Source organism: Nyctereutes procyonoides, unplaced genomic scaffold, assembly GCF_905146905.1.
Source record: "Nyctereutes procyonoides isolate TBG_1078 unplaced genomic scaffold, NYPRO_anot_genome, whole genome shotgun sequence".
NCBI classification, from domain to species: Eukaryota; Metazoa; Chordata; class Mammalia; order Carnivora; family Canidae; genus Nyctereutes; species Nyctereutes procyonoides.
In genome coordinates this window covers 7,705,546-7,730,938 of record NW_026575159.1, presented here as the reverse complement: position 1 = coordinate 7,730,938, position 25,393 = coordinate 7,705,546, and the positions used below count along the sequence as shown (strand labels likewise).

The 25,393-nt window shown below is 36.1% G+C and overlaps 1 protein-coding gene across 3 annotated transcripts in view; it reads left to right on the top strand.

Moving 5' to 3' along the window:
- The window catches only part of CSMD3 (CUB and Sushi multiple domains 3), a 1,184,516-nt gene that overhangs the window by 986,555 nt on the left and 172,568 nt on the right, over positions 1-25,393 (top strand). The window lies entirely within an intron of this gene.

The following is a 25,393-nucleotide window of genomic DNA, read 5'->3' as shown; positions in this document are numbered from 1 at the left end:
TCCCCAGTGATTTATTTTTAAATTCAAAAAAGACAAAGAAATAGACTTTCTTTACCTTTTATTTTCTTTATTAGACTTGTTTTACTATATTTTATATTGTAATTAGTTATATACATGCCTGTCCCTTTTTTTCTTTAAGATTTTATTTATTTATTCATGAGAGACAGAGAAAGAGAGAGAGAGACAGAGCAAGAGTGAGAGCGAGAGAGAGAAAGGCAGAGGCACAGGCAGAGGGAGAAGCAGGCTCCATGCAGGGAGTCTCACGTGGGACTCAATCCCGGGTCCCCAGGATCACGCCCCGGGCTGGAGGCAGTGCTAAACCGCTGAGCCACCCGGCCTGTCCTGTCCTTTTTATTAGATCAGTTTCTCAAAGGGAGGACAAGGCATGTAATAATTAGTGGATGCTCCTTAAAAATGTAGATTCCTTAGGCCCTATTCAATATCATAACTAAGGTTCTCTGGGGGCAGCTCCTCCACAAATTTCAAAAGCATCCAAGATGATTCCCATGATCACTCTATCAGACAACCATTGTGTTAGATTAAAAACCACTTGAGGGAATGTGTCATGTCTTATTTATCTTCATTCTCTGATCCTCAGGTCATTACCACAAATTATTTTTAAACTTAACTGGATTAAAAGGGTTTTTATTTCATATCGTAGGAAATACATTGTGCTCATAAATACCCCCCAAACAAAATTCCTTGCAGAGTGTTTGAGAGATGGCCAAGATAGTATATCTACCAATTAACAGTGACAACACAATGGGAAAATATACAGAGGAAAAATGCACATTGTTTTCAGTGCATAGTGTATCAGGCACAATTCTGAGATATAAGTCATAAATCACTTTTTAAAGCTATCTTGAAATGTACCCAAGTTAAAAAATGTGTCCCATCTATTGTTTTGCCTTAGTAAGCACTCTACAACTGCTGTGAAAAATGATTACTTAACAAAAATATTTTAAGTTGTTGCATCATATATCCAAGGTTTATTAGTTCCCAAAGTCTGGATCTGACTTCATTGAAATGCTCCTAAGGAATCTGACCTTAGAAATGAGCTCATGATGAATAAAGTTTTCCAACCACTTTCCTACTTTTATAAGTCAAGATTTTCAGTTCTGATATGCACCATATGTGCAATAGGCACAATGATTAATGATCAAACAAAACTGGTTTTATTTTTATTTATTTATTTTTAAAGATTTTATTTACTTATTCATGAGAGACACACACACACAGAGAGAGAGAGGCAGAGACACAGGTAGAGGGAGAAGCAAGCTCCATATAGGGAGCCCGACATGGAACTTGATCCCAGGTCTCCAGGATCACACCCTGGGCTGAAGGCGGCACTAAACCACTAAGCCACCCGGGCTGCCCCAAAACTGGTCTTAGTACCTGCTTGTCTTTCACTGGCTGCATGATCATGTGCCAGTATTTAATGCTAAATGTCAAGTACCTCATATATGAAACAAGGATATGAATACCTGCTTCACAGAATTGTTTAGGATTTAGAGATAATGTTTATAAAGTGGTTAGCACTGTGTTTTTTGCAGATATATTGTGCCGTTGTTGCTGCTATTATTATTGTGGTTGGTGTTGTTGAAGAGGAAGAATTTCCCATGCACTTCAAGGTTCTTCTAGCTGAAACTGAGAATCAAATTGACATGAGATGGATTAACAGGAGAAAATCAAATGTAATAGCATATACACATGGGGAATCCACACAGACATGGGAATTCCAAAGACAGTGAGGCAACAAATACTTACTTGAGCTAAGGAGAAGCATAGGGGTCTAAAGATAGGAAGGGCAGAAAGACCATTAGCAGGAAGGTAAAATGAGGTATTTGGAAAACAAAAGTAGCTCTATTGTGTAGATAAGTTTTTTAGGTGAAGAGGGATCTCTGTTAATAGCTCTCTTCCTGGTACAAGCAGTCATTTGAAGGGGAGATAAAGAACTTTCCCCCAGATATGCTGTGTTTTGATTGCTTTTAACTTAAAATAATAATGGGGATCCCTGGGTGGCTCAGCGGTTCAGTGCCTGCCTTTGGTCCAGGGTGTGATCCTGGAGTCCTGGGATCAAGTCCCACATCAGGCTCCATGCATGGAGCCTGCTTCTCCCTCTGCCTGTGTCTCTGCCTCTCTCTCTCTCTCTCTCTCTCTCTCTCTCTCTCTCAGTCTGTGTCTCTCATGAATAAATAAATAAAATATTTTAAAAATAATAATAATATTTATGCCAAAGTGGCTTATATTGGGGTGGCCTGTCCTTGGCCCCACAACATACTTGAGGATTCAACTCTCTCTCCCCCATCTCAAAAAGGAAAAAAAAAATCTCTTTTTTTTAAAAGAAAAACAACTATTTTTTCACCACTTTCCCATATGTTGTTGGTCCTGAATCAAATCTATACCAATTTAAAAAACACTGTCCCCAAACTGATAGTCCCCAGTAGTATCTGAACTAACGTGAGTTTGCTCCTTGGTGAGTTACAGATAGAGACTACACCAGGTAGAGTTGTCACACAAATGAAACTTTATCTGCAGCAAATAAGGAGATCACAAGGAAAAACTTTCAAAGCCAGACTCCCCATGAAGGGTGGATGGTTTCCTTTTATTTAAGGTTAGGATAAATATTCAAAAAGGGAAATTTAATCATCATTTGTAGAGGTAGATATAAGGTTGCACACATGCCTTAAGAAAATATGCATATACATACACTGTATATTATGTTAATATGAGGCTTAGGTGAAGATTTTAGCATAATAATGACTGACTGATGGACACCCCTTGGTCCATCTGTACATGTGTGAGTCAGTGGTTGACCTCAAATTGGTAAGTGGAAAAAAAAAAAAATTGGTAAGTGGCCTGAGCTGGCCAGAGCTCTTCATAAGGGCTGGTGTTATTGCTTGAGGGGGTAGTTTTGTTCCTATCATGAGTTGCTTTGCCCACCAGATGTTAAGCTGGAAAGAAGAACTTAAAGAGAATGTGGGACAAAGGTCAGTGGGTACATGCAGGTGGGCAGTAAAGGTCAGGTCTTGTGGTCAGTCACGCAGCATCTTGCTGGTGATTCAGTGTCACTGGTTGTGTTCACCCCTCTTAAATCTAAATGCTATTTTGATTGCCAACTTGAAGGGTAGCTGTTCTTCAGTACTAAGAGCAGCTGAAGCAATGTACATCTCCCTGTTTGCTGAACGAGTGCAGTCAGTCATGGTAACTGATGACTGACTCTGGTGAACTATTCACTGAATTTGTTTTAAAAAATGCAGTGGAAGCAACTCTACAAATAAATAAACTCTCTCTTTGAGTTCATCATGCACAGAAGTAGGAATGAGGACAGGTTTTGTGTGACCTAAAGCTGAGCTAGTTTGGGGCACCCTCTCTAAGAAAAAGATGATGTTACTTTTGTGAATGTTGCTAAACCATATATTCTGTGAAAACATTCATGGTCCTCTTCCAGGGTCTTGGAAGGACACTGTGCAAAGCTTCATTAAGCCCACGGTAAATTTACATCTGCCAAGAGGAATTAAATGTCATTGTTTTTCTTTCTTTTGAGAAGCTTATGACTTAATTCTGGGGGAAAATACTATGAAAACACACAGGGCAATAATAACAACACAACATTGTTACAGATTACAAGTACTAAAACGTCCATAATAGGGAGAGAAAAATGCTTGTAGCTGTGGGGAGCAGAGTAAAAAGAACATGCTTACAAATGTACTTATGACAATGATGATAAGGATAATAAATTAGTAGAGTGAACTGCCAGTTGCATTTGTAAGGTAAACAACAAACCTAATGATAGATCCCAACTCTGCCACATAAATTATGTAAAAATAAATGTAATCGTGATGATCATGAACTAAGTATTATGCTAGGGTGTTGCATTATTATTTCATTTAATCTTTATAATGGTAGAATGAAGTAGGCTTATTTCATTAACTCGCCCAAAATCATTTTGTTAGTGACTGAGTGAGGGGATTGCAGTTGACGTCTATCAGATTTTACTACTTGTAAGTGCCACTTCACATTGCCTCAAAAAACTTCTCAACTATGCTTGGAACATGAGTGAGGATCTCTAAATTTATTCTGTCAGCACATGGGAGTGCTCTGGATTTATTATTTTGAAGACCTATCCAATTCCCTGGCAGCTTTATCCTCTATACCTTATTTAAGAAATAAGATAGCTACTAGACCATATGCACAGTAAAGGGACTTTCCAAGTAAATTCAGTAGAATTACCATAATAGAGATTCAAACAATAGATACAAGAAATAATTGATCCTAACACAAAGAATTTGCCACCGAAATAAGTAATATACTACTTTCTTTTTAATTCATTAACTCATGAAATCCAGAAGGTAATTATTAATTTAAGTTTAAAAAGTACTCCTGCAGTTGTTTGTAAAGCAAAAAGTTATTATCGTTAGTCAGGTTGATATTTTTAAGGTGAAAATTAAGCATATCTATGTTTCTAGACTTCTCTGCCCACAAGAACTTATATTCTATTCCACACAGCTGGTAAAATACATACAGGGAACATTCTTCATTCTTTCCCTGCTGTAGATCATTTCTGCCCTTGGGAGGTAGCTGTCTACAATGGTGAGTTATTTCATCTTCTTGGAATATGAGCTTACTCTCTAAATGTATTTTAAAATAAACAATGATAGCACTGCTCCCATACAAACTTCTCTTTGAACCTACCAACCTGTACTTTTGGAATAAGAATTCATTGTAGTCACAGTTACTTTTTTGTCTCTGTAATTTATACCAAAATGTGGTTGGCTCACAGGAAATGCTTCTAACAAAGCATTAAAGTAAATATTCTTCAGGATTGAGTTTTTGTCATTATGTAGAAATTAATAGCTTAGCACCTAATATCATTACAAACTTCCAAACTTTTTGACTAAAAGCCACATGAAGGAATGTTTTGCCTCTCAACCCAGTTAATACTTATTTCCCTTTCTTCCTGAGATGTCTCTGATCTTTTTTCTCCTCTTATTTTGTTGCTTTCTATTCTAGTCCATACTGCTCCAATTCATCAAAAAATATATACTTGTTCTGATCTAATAAATCAATTTTACAAACTCTTAGAGTCTTGGCTTTCTGTTCTAAATCCTTGAGTACATAGTACAGGGGAATATAAAACACAAAGGCATGTTTTTCTAACTTTTGTGTGCTAAGAATATATTAATATATGAGCATTGCTAGCCTTACTCCTTCCCTTACTTTAGATTATTGCTTTGTTCACTCATCTTATTTTTTCCTGCAGGAAGTATTTGCAAGTTTTCATATGATTCAGTAGGGTCATGTAATATAGAGTCAAGCAGAGAGGGTAGGTCAGATTGTGTAATGTAGAATCAAGAGAAGAGAGAGAGGGAGGCAGAACCAGAGAGGTGAAGGGAAAAAATAAAAAAAAAAACAACCCTGAGGTGCAAAGTTTGGGACAGGGCCCTGAGAGGCGGATTCTGCAAAACAGAAAAGTTTTGCAAACTGTTATAGGGAGGAGGAATAAATTTGGAAATGAAAAAGGATGAACAGAACATTACCTCCTCTCTACCCCATTTTTGGTATTTTTTTTTGAGGTGATTACTCAATATGTAGTACTACATGCATGCTTGCCACGTAACCAGTCAATGCCCGAAAAGTAACACATAGCTATAAAGCATAGCAAGTTTCACATTCAGGGTGACAAACCTGGGTCAGCTCAGGAAATGCTCACTTTGTAGAGAGAGTAGATTTTACAGCTCAAGGTGGCCTTCATATATTTATTGAGTAGCGCAGTCTACAGAAATCATCCATCATTTCTCTGTTGTTCAAGTTCTGCCTCTCTAAAGAAATTAAATAGGAGACACGTGCCATACCTCATCACCATTCATTTTTCTTACCGTCCTTTTCTCTAAGTCATTACTAACAATCTGAAACTTAACATATACTACTATATGTTTTATGCATAAAATAAATATACAATGAGGTTTCTCATCTTATCTTGAAATGATTCTTAAAGAAATCATCACCTCTGCTTATGTTGCCAGTCAGCTTTAAACAAAAATACGTTTTTAAAAGTATTGATTTTTTTCATGATAAAGTTAAAATTAATTTTTCTATTTAATAGAATATACATTTAAGCATCAAAACTCAAGCAGCCACCATGGGTCTGATACCCAGGACAGACTTATTTCTCTTTTACTTCTCTTTCCTCTGTAATTCAATGGCCTATATTTTAATGACATGAATCACTTTAATATCTGTGAAGGTAGGGAATGGCTTGATGACAGTGATATTTGAATTATCTTCAGAGTTTGATCTTGGGACGGGCAGAACTTAGGCAACTGCACAGACATCCATCCACAGAAATAAAAAAGTGATCTCATCCCCATCTAGAATCCTAGTCTAATTACCTCAAGTGGAACTAAGCATATACACATGCTCCCATGCACACACACAGCCCTAACAACTAAATTAAATTCCCCTTTCTCTCTCTTGACAAGATTAGGGATAGGCTAGTGAAGGTTCCATATTACATTTGATAATTTCATTCTCTAGATTAGTAAATTGAGTATTATCTGAAATCAGCAGTTGCCATCAGTTGAAATTCTGGAAAGTATCAATGCATGGCATAAGGCTGTTTACCAGGTGATTTATGTGAACAGTTTACTATGTCTCATAAGAAATGTATTGTCAGGTTCATAAGTACTCTTTTATAAATTCATATTCATATAATAAACCCAATATTTTGAACATAAAAATGCACACATTTCTATTACTTAAAAACCAGTTTCTCTCTAACCTTAATGATTAAAGAATATTAGTTTGCAGGAGCAACAAATTATTAACAAGATGCTCATATGCTTCAAGCTGACCCTGAGTACCTGGCAGAGACAGTAATTAGTATAATTGATTACATAAATGAATTTAATCATGTTCATGTAACATTTTTTTTCATAGTGTAATAATGTATCTATTTGAAAATGAATTATAGAGGAAAGCACTGGGGTTGGTGATAACTGCTTTCTTTCTTCCCAGTTAGTCTGACCTCTGCCACTCTTCTATTGAATCATTTTATAGCTTGTAGCTCATTCTTGGATTTGTTTGGAGAAGAATGTAATGAAGGGAGAAATAGAGAATTGGAGTTGGAAGAGTGATTTTAAAAGTTGAAAAATATGATATATACAATACAGGTGCTCCTATTCAATAAGCTTATGTTTGCTCTCCTCCCTGCCTCAGACATGTGGGACAAAATTTAAAGATATTCTAAAAGATATTTATAAGAAGATTTTATGCAGGAATTATTAGGGATAAATAAAGACACTGGTCTCGTTTTCTAAAAACGAATCCTATTTCATTGGCATTAGAAGTACATGACTAATGCCTAGAATTAGGTTGTTGATTGGTATTGTTTTAATCTACCTGGGGCATCAGACTTCTTTTTTTAATTGTACCTATTGCAGAAATTTTGATGTCTAATTTATTATTTCTCTATAAGGTCCACATGATAGTGATTTCTTGGTGAATTTTGTTTACTGAAAAGTCATGGATAATTTCTAAATTTAAATTCTTTATAAAATAGAGAAAAAGTCCCTGGTGACCTATTCCATGTAGCCTATTCCAACAGAAGTTACATACTTTCATGTTTGTAAAATAATTTGTTGCTTTGGAGATTTGGGTCACAAAGGTGTTTATAGATTGTCTATATATTAGTAAGTTCAATGTGATTTGAGGTTAGGTTTTGATGATTAACCACAATTTCTCTTGAAACTCTTTGCCTAAGATGAAATCCATGTAGGTGGTGCCATATAAAGCCATTCTTATATCTTTTCATACTAGTAATACAAAAATATTGTACTTTTATTTTATTCTGTCTTACCATGGGGTCATAGTACTCATTTTGTATACCTCTAATTCAGCACTTAAGTACTGTCTTCTATGCTACACTGTCAGTCCCATGAGATCTGTAACTGTGCCCATCTTTTTTACACTTGTGTTCTCAATGCCTAGTGTAGCATGAGTGCCTGTCATCAAGGATTACCGTTAAATAAGAACTAACAGCAATATATGCAGATCAGAATGGGTGGTGCAGGTATTAAGACCCAGGAGTTCAAGTAGGTTAAAAATGTGTGGGGTTGCATGATGAGAATTCAGAAAGGATTCATGTAGGAGGTGAGCCTTGCTTCCTGTTGGCAAAGTGGTAGATGTCATGCAGTCAGAAGGGAAAAGGAAGGGCATTCTTAGCAAGGAGTAGCATGAAAAGAGCACTAAAGAAAAAAAGCTCCACCACTGGAGTTTATCATTCAGGTTGATAAATATATGCTAATCTATTATCACCTTCATAGCCTATGAGATTGTTGAGGGCAGAGACTGTATATAGTGAGCTCCAAGGATATTTATTTATATGTTATAAGCACTCAATAGATATTTGTTGAATAAAATGATATTGACTGGACTTCTAATCTGTCCATGAACTTGAGACCAAGTTTCCAAGCTTTTTCTTTTTCCTTTTCTTAAGATCAAAACTCTGTTTGTTTGTTGGTATATCCAAGTTTTTACCTTCTAGGGTGAAATTATTTCATACCTCTGTTTTAAGAATAAGTTTTGTATGTGCTGAAATTCTTTTTTTTTTTAAATTCTTAATACTCTGATTTTAGCTTGGATTTTGGTACCTCCAAATTCCTTTTCCTGGGAGTGAACTACACAGGTCAAGACTCTAAAATTTGCAAAGCAGTTATTATTGCTAAATGAGCATTAATAAAACATTAATCTAAAAAAATAAAATAAAATAAATAAAACATTAATCTTTTAAGATTTTATCTATTCATGAGGGAAACAGAGGGGCAGAGACATAGGCAGAGGAAGAAGCAGGTTGCCTGCGAGGAGCCCTATGTGGGACTCAGTCCTGGAACCCCAGGATCATGACCTGAGCCAAAGGCCGATGCTCAACCACTGAGCCACCCAGGTGCCCTTAAAATAGCTTATTGACCTAGTGTTCATATTAGAAACTGAAAAAGTCACAAGCATCTTTCTTAACAAAAGTGGTGGTGGTGGTGGGCTTGGAACTTTAAGAAGCTTTAGAAATTAAATGCCAGGGAAATAACTGGGGAGGGAAGGTATCTGATGAAAATATGAGTTATTCATGCAGCCCATCTGGTCAACCAAAGCTAAACTATCATATAGGGAAATGACATAATCAGATTTGTATTTTAGATTACTCACTTTCATAAAGCTATGGAGAAGGAAGTGGATTTGCTTCAGATTTGTACATAGGGACATCACGGAGAAGGTTAGAGATGATAGGAGTCTGAAGTGAGGAGGTGGTAATGGAAATAAAGAGAGAAGGTGGTTGACTAGAATCAAGACACACTTAGAAATAGAAAGTAATAACTTGTGTGTTTCTATGTTTGAGTTTATACAAAGGAAGTACTTAAGGAAGCAGCTCCAGGAGGCAGAACCTGTACCTCAAGGCCTAGCATAGACACAGAATAGATCATCCTAAATTGTTAAATGGATTGAGTGACTAGGCAAATACCTTTTCTCAAGTTAGGAGGGATTTGGAAGAGGACAGGCAGCTTGTCTTTATTTGATTGGTGGCATCTGTACTGCCATCTTAAGGACATGAAGCCATCAATCTCGAGTGAACTGAACTAAATACTCTCATTTTTGCTATCCTTTTTAAGCAACTTGTGACAACTCAATTTATATTTCAGAAGCTCTGTCAGATATGATTGATAATTGCTTAAATAATATTGATTGTTTGTGAGACAAAACAAAAAAAAAATGAAAACAGAGATCCGTGCTGACGCACCTTTTTTCACACCTGGTATTTGAAATGATTGCAAGGTGTTGTGTTGATTATCTGAAAAGAGTGAAAACATTGTCTCAGCATTTCTGATTTGGGGGGGGGGAATACATAATTGGAGTTTCTACATTCATTACACAAATATGGGATGAGTGCCAGGAAAGTAGGTGCTGTAATACACAAAGAATCTCAAGTAGTGGAGAAAAAAAAAGATATTTAAACTGAAATTTCAAAATAATGTAATAACTTATGGAACCACAATAAGCAGTAGATTCCACCAAGCATATATGAGCAACCCTTCATTCAGTAAATTCTGAGGTAATGGTAGTGAGTATTCAGCTTCTCTGAGCTGAGTCTTCAAAGAGACTAGACATTAGCTAAGAAAATGAGACAGTCTAGATACACAGTGTCAGAGAAGTTGGAGGAGCAGAACATAACTTTAGGAGCTATAAGTGATAGCATTAGTCTATGAAGCTTGACTTCATACGCATACAGGAAGAAAGGGTCACAGAGTGGCCAGAAACCACTCGTAGAATGGAATAATTCATTTTTTTCTGCTTTTTACCTAATTAAAACAAAACAAAACAGGATATGTGATTCTATTTAGCTCCTTTGATGCTAAAGAATCATTTCTAAAAATGTTATAGAAAGTTTGCAGTCAATACAAACCATCTATTGAAATGTGCAATTAATTTTTATGTTTTACATACACACATGCCAATTCCCCAGTGTTTATTTTATATTTATTTTTCTGGATATTTTTGCCCTTGATATGCTAGAACTAAGCAATCACAGTCATTTTTTAGAGTAAATTTTCAATGATTTGAAATCATTCTATTTCACTTTACTTCATGTCTCCAACCCTATTGTACTATATATTCCTTCATTTAAATAGTATCAATATGATAGAGCACTGATTATAAGGGAAAGAAACAAAATTTGACTTAGTTCAGTCAGTCTATCCTATGTAAACTCCTGCGTTGTTTATTTCTGCTTAAAATTTAAAAAAACTGAGAGTCCAAACTTTAGTAAAGGCTTCTTTTCTTATCTTTTTCAAAATTACATTCATAAAATGAAAATATTCCTCCATTGCATGTTTCCTTTTTGTATCATAACATTTATTTTCTTATTTTGAACTTTTTACTACTATAATATATACATCATTATATAATTACACAGGTTATATATACTATTGTACATATTTTGTATGTATAAACATATACACACAGTTCAAAAAAGGGAAAATTTTCACTGTATTTTTTTCTGGTCATTATTATCTATTATTCACTTTCTGACTATTAATGAAAATAGTTTTACCATATGGAAGATGGAATGTGAAAAAACGATCCAGTCTGTGTCCAATAGACTTGATACAACATTGTTTACTACAGTGATTAAAAATGAGTGTGAATTTAAGCTATACAAGTTACCCTTGGGTTGGTCTTGGGGCCTTAGTTTCCTCTTTCTTGAAATAGAGATAATAGCACCTACTGGTCATCATAGGTAAAACCTGACACAATACACATAAATCCTCTAGCACCTTAAGTATGGATAGAAAATGAGGCCCAAAACAGTAACTACAGGCTTCCTTTAGATTTTTTTTTCATGGCTCCTCTTTGCCCTCCACTGAATCTAAATGAATTATCGAATCCATCAAATAGTCCAAATTAACCTGAAAGAAAATTTGGTATTCACAAATGGAAGTCAGAATATTATTTAACACACTATCTCTATCATCTCTAAGTATGAAGAAAATATAAAATAGAATTTGAGAATTAGAATTAAAATTTCTAATAGCTCTGATTCTCAAATCTTTACTTATAAACCACATGCAACCCTCTTACAACATATAGTCCGAAGGTTTTCAGAGTCTCTTATTTACTTCGGAATATCATATGTTAAAATATGTTCTAATGGTCCCATTTTACATGTGAATTTTTTGCTTAATGGTTATTGCCAATTGGGGCCCAGCACCATTTAACTATAAAGATTCTCTAACAATTAACAAGAAATAAAATTTAGTTATTTATAGCAGAATAATTGTTATGCAAGAATCATGAAAACAAGCAAATTTCTTACTACATGAAAAAGAAATAGAAGAATTGAAACGTGAAAAGAAATAAAAAGGAGTCTTAAAATCTCCATTAAAAATAAGATTTCTCTCACTGGAAAAAAAAAAGAATATTCCATTTGTATTTTGGTGCTAATTATAATGGCTTTGTATATTATTTAACCTATACCTAATATAAAGTGATTCACGTGCCCAAGTATTTTATGTCTTTATATGGTCTTAATTAATAATGATAATGTAATTATAAATTAATTTTTAAATATCCAGTTAAATGTGTTACTAATTATTCTTTGTTATGGTAACTAGAAACAAATTAGTAAATAGTTTACTATTTTTGAAGTCATATTTTTTAGCTGTCTTTGTGTGTACCACTAATCAGTGTTCTGAACAGTTAACTTTTCCTACAAGTAGATTGAGAAGAATGGAGGTGATGCTATTTTAGCTTGTTTTGCATTCAGATACAAAATGATTAATTTTCAACCATTTTTCCATTGAAGACAATCCAAAACACATTTTTCACACAACTTCTTTTAAAAGCTAAATGCTTTATACAGGTCTATGAATAGTTTTTGCACAGTAAGTAAAAAGCTTTTTTACATTGTAATGTGAGATATTTCCATTGGAATTATAGCTTATTAAGTAACTTAGAATATTTAAAAGGACTTTGACATATCTAGACAACTCAAGAAATTTGAATACAGTTGTCCCCCTTTATCCACTATTTTGCTTTCCCTGATTTTAGTTACCTACAGTGAATTGTGGTCATGAAGCAGATGATCCTCCTTCTGAGGTATTGTCAGAAAGTAATGAATAGTTTAATGGTACAACACACCTGCGTCATTCACCTCAGTTCATCTCATCATGTAGGCATTTCATCATCCCACATTATCACACAAGAAGGGTGAGCACAGCACAATAAGATATTTTGACAGAGACCACATTTACATAACTTATTACAGTATATTATAATAATTCTATGTTATTTTTAGTTATTCTTGTTAATCTCTTACTGTGCCTAACTTAAATTTTATCATAGGTAACATTGTAGATAATATATGTATACTGACCTACATAGTCAATAATATTGTAACAACTTTGTATAGTGACAGATAGTAACTAGACTTATTGTGGTAACTGTTTCATAATGTATAAAATTTTGAATTGCTATGTTGTGACACAGTACACCTGAAATGACATTTAATATTTTATGCCAGTTATTCTTTAAAAAAAAAAAGGAATCAAGCAGTGACTTCCATGCAGGTGTAGTAATTATATTATTTATGTCTAGAGACTTTGACCTTTCTTCTCCCAGGGAAGTCCCAAATCCTTGTGGGTGTTTCGTGTTATTATAATTGGAACTTAGAATGCATTTTCCTATAGGATAGTTGTTCTAAATCATTCAACCTTTTTGTACTGCAGTTACCTCATTTGTAAAACAAATATTATGAAATATCTTATACAGTTAAAATATTATGTTATTTTCATGAACTACACTGATTTCAGGTTAAAATGATCTTGTAAGTTAATCTGAACACATAATTTTTACATTGTTGTCATGAGAACATGCATTTTAAAATCTTGACAGTCTACTAGTAATACCTTTGAACACAACTCATTCATAGGTTGTAGATTGGCCCAATGTGAGAGTAGAGAAATACATGTCTCCACTGACCCTTGTATCACTAATTTTCCAGGAGATCTAATTCTTTGTTAACAAAAGTCCACATCCACAAAATGAGATTTTATTAATTCAATGGAGTGTTGCTTAACATATCTATAAACTTTCTTAAAAGGAACTAAATTGATATTTATGTACAAAGTTCTGGGTCAGGAAGCAGATATCAATGGATTTATACATCCACCACAAACATCGATTGGTTCGTCATTTATCAATTAGTGATGTTAATCCAAAAAAATTTTATATGTGCACCAAGTGAAGGAAAAAAAATAGTCTCAAATTTCTTTCAGCCTTGTCTGTATAACTAAATGATTTTCTAGTCAAAAGTCTTTATATAATAAACTGAAATTTATCAAATTTATCAATATGTCTAGAATTTCCATTTGTAAGTTTCTCAGCAACAGTACAGAATTTTGCATACAGTAAATAATAACTAATTCAATAATAGTAAGGGATTTGGAATGAAGTGTGGAAGAATATTAGATGCTTTAGATAATGATAGCGATGTTGCCTAAAATCAATGATAAGGTCAACTAGAGTGATGGCAAAGATCTTAAAAGAGCAATTGTGAGATAAATTTCTTTATTTGTACTTAAAAGAAGAGTAGCTCTTTCCAGACTAGCATAAAATATTTTCTTTCTTTGATTATGGACAATATAGTTTGAGACTATTTCTGAAAAGAAAAAAAAATAATTGCAGAAGTAAAGTCTTTTGGAGAACTGAAACAATAAATAAGACCAGTTTTCCCCTAGTTGAGGTCAGCATGTTCTTTGAATAATACATATTTTATAGATTTGTTTCAATAACTCATTTAGGCTCCATTATGCCTGTAGTTATTCTCTGAGGAAGGTTAAAGATTAAAAGAATATTTGTAGCACCTGATGATTTGGACTAAATGAATGATAAGGTGTTTCCAAAATTGATATGCTAGTATTTGATTGATATTCCTATTTGTTTCCATTTTTAAGATTACTACTATCGCTACTAATCATCACATTTGGTATACATAAAAAATAATGGTTAATTTCATTTATTTATAAAATTGTATATTAATACTTTTTATAAGAGATTTAAAAAGTCACAAGATATGGTGTATGTTCTTTTATGCGTATGTATGTGTGTGTGTATATATGCGAGTGATATTGTGTGTATCACACCTGTGGGCCAAGATGCTTTAGAGCTTCATCTTTACAACAATCCTATGGAGTGGGTGTTATTTTGTAGATTAGGAAAAAGATTCAAAAAGGCTTACTAGCTTAGTGAAGGTCACACAACACTAAGTAGCAAAGCTGGTCAAATCCAGGTGTGTAGAACTGTAAATCCCAGGTTCTTTATGACTAACATTTTATTTTGTAAATATTTATGAAAACAAAAGTCACTTAGATCCTTCCTCTCCTTCTCCTCTTCTTCCTCCTCCTCCTTTTGTATGAAAAACGTGGTTTTATTAAAGCATAGGATAGGACACATGGGCAGAAAGAGCTGCCCCTACTACTCTTCTGAATTCTAAAATCTATCCCTAAAAAGGGCTAAGAGTCTACAGGACATATAATACCTTATTCATTAGAAGCACTTTTTTTTAAAAAATGTGAAACTCTTTAAAATTTTGCCCTATGATGAACCCCTCCATCTGTCATCCTAAAATAGATGTAAATTTTGCCAATTAAAGAACTCTTAGGCAGTAGAACTTTGAGAGTTGAGGGGTTCTGGGTGCTGAGCCTGCAGTAAAGGCACGGCATGCGTAGGAAGCAATATGCCAAGTGTAAAGAATTCAGTGAAAGCAAGAATTTGAATCCAGACTTATTGCTGAATTGTTTATGAAAGTCCCATAAATAAAACAGAGAAACAAAATGCTCTGATTGAAATGGGATTTTAGAGGATTAGGAACTGAATCCACATAGTGGGACTCTTACCTCCAGAGGTGTTCTGCACAGAAAATCATTTGTTTGTAGGAGCTTCATCAAATTAACTCTCAATAAAAACTAGATGACAGGAAAATTTTGATCATTTGACTTTTATCCTACTTCTATCTTCCTGCTTTCAGAAGACCTATATTTTTCCATAAGTATATGATATCCAAAATAGAGAGGGGAGGGGCAAGATGGCAGAAGAGCAGGGTCCCCAAACACCTGTCCCCACCAAATTACCTAGATAACCTTCAAATCATCCTGAACATCTACGAATTCGGCCTGAGATGTAAAGAGAGACCAGCTGGAACGCTACAGTGAGAAGAGTCCGCGCTTCTATCAAGGTAGGAAGACGGGGAAAAAGAAATAAAGGAACAAAAGGCCTCCGAGGGGGAGGGGCCCCGCGAGGAGCCGGGCTGAGGCCGGGGCGAGTGTCCCCAGGACAGGAGAGCCCCGTCCCGGAGGAGCAGGAGCTGCACCAACCTTCCCGGCGGGCGGAAAGGGGCTCGCAGGGAGTTGGAGCAGGACCCAGGAGGGCGGGGATGCCCTCGGGCTCCCGGGGACACTAACAGACACCTGCGCCCCGGGAGAGTGCGCCGAGCTCCCTAAGGGCTGCAGCGCGCACGGTGGGACCGGAGCAGCTCGGAGGGGCTCGGGCGGCGGCTCCGCGGAGGGGGCTGCGGGGCGGGAGCGCGAATCCAACAGCGCAGGCCCCGGAGCACAGGGCGCCGGGACACAGCCCAGGATCCGGCCTCCCCCGGGACAGGCAGAGGCCGGGAGGGCCCAGGACAGCGAGGACGCTCCTGCCCCGAGCTGAGCAGATCAGCGGCCCCGCCCCGGAGCCTCCAGGCCCTGCGGACGGAGAGCCGAGAGCCCCGAGCCCCGTAGTTCCTGCGGAGGCTGAATCCAGGCTTCCAGAGTTGCCATAGCAACTGCGGCTGTTCCTCCTGGGGCCCCACGGGGTAAACAACCCCCGCTGAGCCCTGCAGCAGGCAGGGGCAGAGCAGCTCCCCCAAGTGCTAACACCTGAAAATCAGCACAGCAGGCCCCTCCCCCAGAAGACCAGCTGGACGGACCAGTGATACTCCCCCGTGTTCCAATACAACTTGTTTTTGGCCACTCTGCACTGAGCAAAATGACTAGAAGGAAAACCTCACCTCAAAAGAAAGAATCAGAAACAGCCCTCTCTCCCACAGAGTTACAAAATCTGGATTACACTTCAATGTCAGAAAGCCAATTCAGAAGCACTATTATACAGCTACTGGTGGCTCTAGAAAAAAGCATTAAGGCCTCACGAGACTTCATGACTGCAGAATTTAGATCCAATCAGGCAGAAATTAAAAATCAATTGAATGAGATGCAATCCAAACTAGAAGTCCTAACGACGAGGGTTAACGAGGTGGAAGAACGAGTGAGTGACATAGAAGACAAGTTAATGGCAAAGAGGGAAACTGAGGAAAAAAGAGACAATCAATTAAGGGACCATGAAGACAGATTAAGGGAAATAAATGACACCTAAGGAAGAAAAACCTACGTTTAATTGGGGTTCCCGAGGGTGCCGAAAGGGACAGAGGGCCAGAATATGTATTTGAACAAATCCTAGCTGAAAACTTTCCCAATCTGGGAAGGGAAACAGGCATTCAGATCCAGGAAATAGAGAGATCCCCCCCTAAAATCAATAAAAACCGTTCAACACCTCGACATCTAATAGTGAAGCTTGCAAATTCCAAAGATAAAGAGAAGATCCTTAAAGCAGCAAGAGACAAGAAGTCCCTGACTTTCATGGGGAGGAATATTAGGGTAACAGCAGACCTCTCCACAGAGACCTGGCAGGCCAGAAAGGGCTGGCAGGATATATTCAGGGTCCTAAATGAGAAGAACATGCAACCAAGAATACTTTATCCAGCAAGGCTCTCATTCAAAATGGAAGGAGAGATAAAGAGCTTCCAAGACAGGCAGGAACTGAAAGAATATGTGACCTCCAAACCAGCTCTGCAAGAAATTTTAAGGGGGACTCTTAAAATTCCCCTTTAAGAAGAAGTTCAGTGGAACAATCCACAAAAACAAGGACTAAATAGATATCATGATGACACTAAACTCATATCTGTCAATAGTAACTCTGAACGTGAATGGGCTTAATGACCCCATCAAAAGGCGCAGGGTTTCAGACTGGATAAAAAAGCAGGACCCATCTATTTGCTGTCTACAAGAGACTCATTTTAGACAGAAGGACACCTACAACCTGAAATAAAAGGTTGGAGAACCATTTACCATTCAAATGGTTCTCAAAATATACCCTAAAAACTATAGAACACTTCTGAAAGAAATTGAGGAAGACACAAAGAGATGGAAAAATATTCCATGCTCATGGATTGGCAGAATTAATATTGTGAAAATGTCAATGTTACCCAGGGCAATTTACACGTATAATGCAATCCCTATCAAAATACCATGGACTTTCTTCAGAGACTTAGAACAAATTATTTTAAGATTTGTGTGGAATCAGAAAAGACCCCGAACAGCCAGGGGAATTTTAAAAAAAGAAAACCATATCTGGGGGCATCACAATGCCAGATTTCAGGTTGTACTACAAAGCTGTGGTCATCAAGACAGTGTGGTACTGGCACAAAAACAGACACATAGATCAATGGAACAGAATAGAGAACCCAGAAGTGGACCCTGAACTTTATGGTCAACTAATATTCGATAAAGGAGGAAAGACGATCCACTGGAAGAAAGACGTCTCTTCAATAAATGGTGCTGGGAAAATTGGACATCCACATGCAGAAGAATGAAACTGGACCACTCTCTTGCACCATACACAAAGATAAACTCAAAATAGATGAAAGATCTAAATGTGAGACAAGATTCCATCAAAATCCCAGAGGAGAACTCAGGCAACACCCTTTTTGAACTTGGCCATAGTAACCGGAGAAGGACAAACAGTGTATCTTCTCATTCATTTGGGGAATATGAATAATAGTGAAAGGGAATATAAGGGAAGGGAGAAGAAATGTGTGAGAAATATCAGAAAGGGAGACAGAACATAAAGACTTCTAACTCTGGGAAATGAACTAGGGGTGGTGGAGGGGGAGGAGGGCGGGGGGTGGGGGTGAATGGGTGACGGGCACTGAGGGGGACACTTGACGGGATGAGCACTGGGTGTTATTCTGTATTTTGGTAAATTGAACACCAATAAAAATTAATTTATAAAAAAAACAAAAAAACAAAAAACAAAATAAGATGATACTCAGGGATTTCATACATTAGAAGAGACTTTAGTGACATAAACCAAATGGAATATATGGATCCTGTATGGATCCTAAGTTAATCAAAACAACTATAAAAAGTACTTTTTTGGAGGGGAGAAATCATGAAATGGTTATTAAATGATTAAATGATAGAAATTATTATTAGTTTTATTAGATAGGGTAGTTATTCATGGTTATTTTTTAAAATCCTTATCTGTTAGAAGTAAATATTGAAGCCTTTATGGGAAAAGGGTAGGATATTGGGAGTTGCTTTAACATATTTCCAGGTTGATGATATAGGAGAGTTGGAAGAGAATAAATGAAATAAAATTGGAAATGTTCATAAGTGTTGAAACCAGATGGATGGGTTCATGAGTGTTTATTTTTCTATTCTCTATACTTTGTATATGTTTGGAAATTTCCATAATAAAAAAAAATTCCACTAACTTATGTTATAGTCCACATGAGAATGTTTTCCTGACCTAAATCTGTCTGGCCTAGTTGGGATTTGGCAGACATACTCTGCCAAATGTGTAGAAAAAAAACTTAGGAATAGTTAAAGGAAAATACTTATCCAAGTTGAAAGTGAGTTAAAAATAAAAGTGCTAATAAAATATTGTAACACTTTAAACTTTTAATTTTGCGTTCCAGTTTTAATTCTTTTAAACATGCAATAGAATTGCTTATTGTGTTTTTCTTGATTTCATTGCTTTCTGAACACCAAATTAATTTTCAGCTATTGGGAAATGTTACAATTGCCAAATTGCAGATAAGCTGCTGGGTTCCCTTTGAATAGATATTTGTTCCTGAAACAATTAAAGAAAACTGAACTACATTTGCTATAAGAGGGTTTTTTATAATGCTCATAGGTTTAAAATAAATTATAGGCAGTTTGAAATTTTGATGATGAGCAAATGGTCACAGTATATACAGCCAGCTTTAGAGAAGCCTGAAACTAAATATTATGGGTTTAGTCAGTAAACCTAGCTTATAGATCAGCACAGGATTCACAAAGGAAATTGCCAATAGGAAAATAAATCAGGATCCTGTTTACTGTTATGAATTCAAAGCAGGACAAGATTTCTGGAGCTACTTAGTTACTGGATAATTAGGTACCATGGTCAGAGCCATGATTTTGTTTTTTAAAAAGCATCTTTTCCTGATTATTACAAAATTGCAGTAACAAGCTTTTGGTATATTTATTTTCAGAGCCATATGTTCTCATGGTAGTCTGAGCTCCTGCTGAATGCAGCACTTCTAGGTTATTTGCTCTAGGGCAAGACTGGCCCCAGAATCTATGGTGGAGGCAAGCTTCTTTGTGATTTAAATAGTCCCTAGATAATTAGTATATGATTCATATGGCTTACCTTAACTAAAATGCTTCATTAGTATAAAGCACCTCATTTTAAGTTAATAGTTTACTAGTATTGTACTATAGTAATAAACATAAGTATTTGGAATCTGATATGAAGAAAATATAAAAGCTGCCAAAATACTGATGAAATTCTCAATTATTATTCTATCAGTTAATACAACTTCTACTCAGACTTTTCCAGTGTTAAGATGACATTTTGAAAATAACTTGCACACTAATTTGATTTGGGACTGATTTTAAATGTTCTGCCCTTTGGTGCTTTTGAATAAATTGTTATATTTACCTTTATACATGTATATTTTTATTTCATAAAATCAAGGTTTTAGTTGGATACTTGGGTACCCAAGTGGCATTATATCCCAAAAGCAAGTTTGGAGCTTTTTAAACGATAAGTAGTTTCACAGAGCATATAGAGAAGAGTGTTGTATGTATATGTTACTAATTAAAAATGGAAGCATTTGGCATATATGGACATTTCTACAATATTGTCTTGAAGTATTCATAAGTGGTGAAAATATGAGGCAAAATTCATATACAGGTAGCCAAACCTTTTGTTATCTTATGTCACCAATGGTACTTTTTTTATGCTTCCACAGACAATCAGGTACAGTTCTAAATACATCTTTGCTTTGAATCTTATTTCTATTCGGCTGGTAGTATGAGTGCATGTGTGTGTTTTCTCCTGTGCCATGTTGGTGAATAAAATGCAAGCTGAGCAAAACACAGGTGACTTCTTTACAATTTTTTAACAGAGCAACTAACCAACTATCTAATACAATTAAAATGAGCCCTAGAATAAGAAAGAATGCATAGATTTTCAAAAAGGAAAGCAGGCATGTTGAGAATTATTCTGAGATCTAATAGGAATTTATATTTTTATTTTCCTTTTTCTGCCCAGCCTCCCCTCTGTGTGGAACTATTTCTTTTGTGATGGCGTTTCAGTGCTTTTGCAACAAAGGGGCTAGGACTTAAGATGAAGGGGAAAAACTAAAACTAAAGTAGAATGTTCTCACACCTTATTCCCTTTTTCTTAGCCTATATAGAAAGCTGCTGATTACATTTTCATATTCCAGTCAAAAGGGTAGAATGTAAAATCAAGTAAACAGAGAAGTGCAAAAACAAACAAACAAACAAACAGAGAAGTGCATAGCCATTTTGAAATCGTTAAGACAAATGAACCTTGTTTAAAATGGGTGGAATGCTCTTCTTAGCCAATTAGCTCTACCATTTGTTCTAAATAGGCATGCATGGAAAGGAGAGTATGAGAAAAATATGCTATCTAATCTTGAAGGTCAATTAACTTTTGCCAGTAACCAGTGAATTTTCATATTAAATTAGTAGCATAGATATTTACAAGGCTAAGATACTAATAGTCATAACTAATACTTCTTGATATGTTTCTGGCACTTGTTCAGAGTCTTTTACAAGTATCAATGTATAATAATTCACATCAGTCCTACGAGGTTGAGTATTTTTATTACTCCCCATTTTACAGATGAAGAAGTTGAGGCATGGAAAGGTGAGGTAACTTCCTCCTGTGACTCATCCTAGAATCAGTCCTAGAGTCTGATTCCAGAACTTGACCTTAATTCTTCATTTGCCAGTTTTCATTTATCCTTTATTAGTGCATTTGAGACCTGTAGATTTGTGATTTCAAAGCATTAGTCCTCTCAAATCTGCTCAGTGGAAGTTGCTGGCAATCTGGAAGCTGCTTTATCCATTCTGTCATAAAGCAAATAAATCTTGTCATTTAGTGTATTGGCACCATAGTGGATAAGATCCCACCCATCTGACTAATAGAACTACCACTGCCCTAAGAGACCTATCTCCCTGATTACATCAAAGCAAGTCGGAATGAGACCTCAATTTGCCACAAACTCTTAGACATTTTCATTTTACCATTTGCCACCTTAAACAGAAATGGTTAGATCGATTCCTTTAGTCATGATTCCATCTGAATCTGAGGGTTTTTTTTTCTTTTTGAAACTAGTGTACCACTGAGATACTCTGTGAATTATTCCTTCCTGAGAGAAAAAAAGAAATGGACAAAAGCAAAATTAAAATCCTTCTATATTTGCATAAACTCAATATTTATCTTTGATTGAATAACTCCAATCCTAATCACGGAATAACATCAATCATGTCCATGTTTGTTTTATTATCCTCATTTAAAATTAGTTGCTAAATCGGTAAGCCTCTGTACAATGAATGCACTAACTAATATTTTGATGGCACAAGAATTAAGTGCAACTCCTGCAAGTTTCTGACTTGCTTAGGCAATGGTGGAACATTACAGCAACAGTTGAGAGTAGAGAACTATTTATTTATATTCTAAACAAATGTGCACTCCTCTGGGCTCTAACCCATGTAGTGCATGATATCACACTTTGGGCATCCACTGCACTGTTTTCCACAAAGATCCTTCTTGAGGGACTGTTGGTCAGCAATGTGCATTCTAACCGTGCAGCCATTTTATTGCTCAGGAGTTTCTTTATGCCATCCTAGGTACCCTCTCATCATTTACTGACTTACATTTGAAATGGCTAAATTAAGCAGAATGAAAAAATCTCATGAGTTAAACGAATATGACTAAAGAAGAAATGAAAGAGTTGGTGCAAACTAAAGAAACGAATGTTCTTTGAGACTTAGTTAAATGAACATTTGTATCATGCAAACCATCTCAGTAAATGGAACCTCACCTCTCTGTCTTGGTTGAGTAGAATACCATAAAAATTATATGTCAAATAAACCTTGCATTATCTACAAGAAAAATAGATAAACGCAATGTCCTCTCTCATTCTGAGTTTATTTGCTCATGGGTGAGCAAATGAATTAGGACAAAATTTTAAAGTTGGGATAAATATTCTATCAATCTGATCTAAATTAGGGTTTTTTCTCTAAGTGATTTAAGCAGACTATTTAAGTGACTTCTAAAAATCTAACTTGTAGGAGTGCCTGGGTGACTCAGTCAGTTATGTGCCTTTGGCTCAGGTCATGATCTTAGGGTCCTGGGACCCAGCCCTGAATTGGGCTCCCTGATCAAGCAGAAAGTCTGCTTCTCCCCCTGCTTGTGCTCTTGTGCTCTCTCTCAAATAAATAAATAAATAAATAAATAAATAAATAAACAAACAAAATCTTTTTAAAAAATCTAAATTGTAAATTAAAAAAAATGACATCTGGAATACCTCCTACATGTTGTCCATTAGAGGTAGGTAGAGGTCTTGCTTTTAAGAGTGGATTAAATGATTAGCACACCAATGATCTGCATTGAAAGATGGCCTAACATACTCTGTTGCCTTGTTGTTGGTTTACAGTTAATTTGGTTTTGAATTGTATTTCCCTGATGGCCAGTGATGTGGAGCATTTTCTCATGTGCGTGTTGGTCATGTCTATGTCTTCCTTTGTGAGATTTCTGTTCATGTCTTTTGCCCATTTCATGATCAGATTGTTTGTTTCTTTGCTGTTGAGTTTCATAAGTTCTTTATAGATCTTGGAAACTAGCCCTTTATCTGATAGGTCATTTGCAAATATCTTTTCCCATTCTGTAGGTTGTCTTGTAGTTCTGTTGACTGTTTCTTTTGCTGTGCAGAAGCTTCTTATCTTGATGAAGTCCCAATAATTCATTTTTGCTTTTGTTTCTTTTGCTTTCATGGATGTATCTTACAAGAAGTTGCTATGGCCAAGTTCAAAAAGGGTGTTGCCTGTGTTCTCCTCTAGGATTTTGATGGAATCTTGTCTCACATTTAGATATTTCATCCATTTTGAGTTTATCTTTGTGTATGGTGCAAGAGAGTGGTCCAGTTTCATACTTCTGTATGTGGATGTCCAATTCTCCCAGCACCATTTATTGAAGAGACCGTCTTTCTTCCAGTGAATCGTCTTTCCTCCTTTATCGAATATTAGTTGACCATAAAGTTCAGGATCCACTTCTGGGTTCTCTATTCTGTTCCATTGATCTATGTGTCTGTTTTTGTGCCAGTACCACACTGTCTTGATGACCACAGCTTTGTAGTACAACCTGAAATCTGGCATTGTGATGCCCCCAGCTATGTTTTTTTTTTTTTAATATTCCCCTGGCTATTCGGGGTCTTTTCTGATTGCATTGTTGGTGGGAATGTGAACTGGTGCAGCCACTCTGGAAAACTGAGTGGAGGTTCCTCAAAGAGTTAAAAATAGAACTGCCCTACAAAGATACAGATGCAGTGAAACACCAAGACACCTGCACCCCGATGTTTCTAGCAGCAATGTCCACAATAGCTAAACTGTGGAAGGAGCCTCGGTGTCCATCGAAATATAAATGGATAAAGAAGATGTGGTCTATGTATACAATGGAATATTACTCAGCCATTAGAAACAACAAATACCCACTATTTGCCTCGACGTGGAGGGACCTGGAGGGTATTATGCTGAGTGAAATAAGTCAATCGGAAAAGGGCAAACATTATATGGTCTCATTCATTTGGGGAATATAAAAAATAGTGAAAGGGAATAAAGGCAAAGGAGAAAAAATGAGTGGGAAACATCAGAAAGAGAGACAGAACATGAGAGACTTCTAACTCTGGGAAATGAACAAGGGGTAGTGGAAGGGGAAGTGGGTGGGGGTTGGGGTGACTGGGTGATGGGCACTGAGGGGGGCCCTTGATGGGATGAGCACTGGGTGTTATGCTATATGTTGGCAAATTGAACTCCAATAAAAACATTTTTTTAAAAAAAATTAAAAAATAAAAAACATTAATTGGATAACTTAACATCTTTCTATAGGTGAAGGTAAGCTGCTAACTGAATGATTACAAATAGAGTTAATGGGGTGTAAAAGGAGGACTTTTTCTGGACCAGTTGGCTTTCTGACCCCAGCTTAGTTTCCAGGACATCACAGAAAGAATCAAAAATATTACTTAGATTAATAAACTGTATTCGAGAATAAAATATGTGGAAAATAAGGCTCAGAAGTAGTTCAGACATAACAGATTATTTGCATAGACTGATTTCTAGAGATATTTTACATGTTTATTTCCACCTTATTAGGTTTCTATTTTCTTCCTTTTCCTAGCTTGCAATAATACTTGCAATAATACACACATAACACTATAAAATGGATTTTTTTTATAAAAAGGATTTTTGACAAAGGAGTTAAAACATTATTTTTAAGATCTATCCTGCTTAAGAAAGGGAAAAAAAATCACTTAAGTTGGTGTTTTGCTTAAGAAAGAGCTTAGTGTTTATAACCTACTCTCAGAGCCTGAAAACAGAGCGCTTTTGATATTCACATGCAGATCTCCAGAGAAAGGAAAAGAAGCTTTGGAGCTGAGATGCAGAAAATTCAGTCTCTC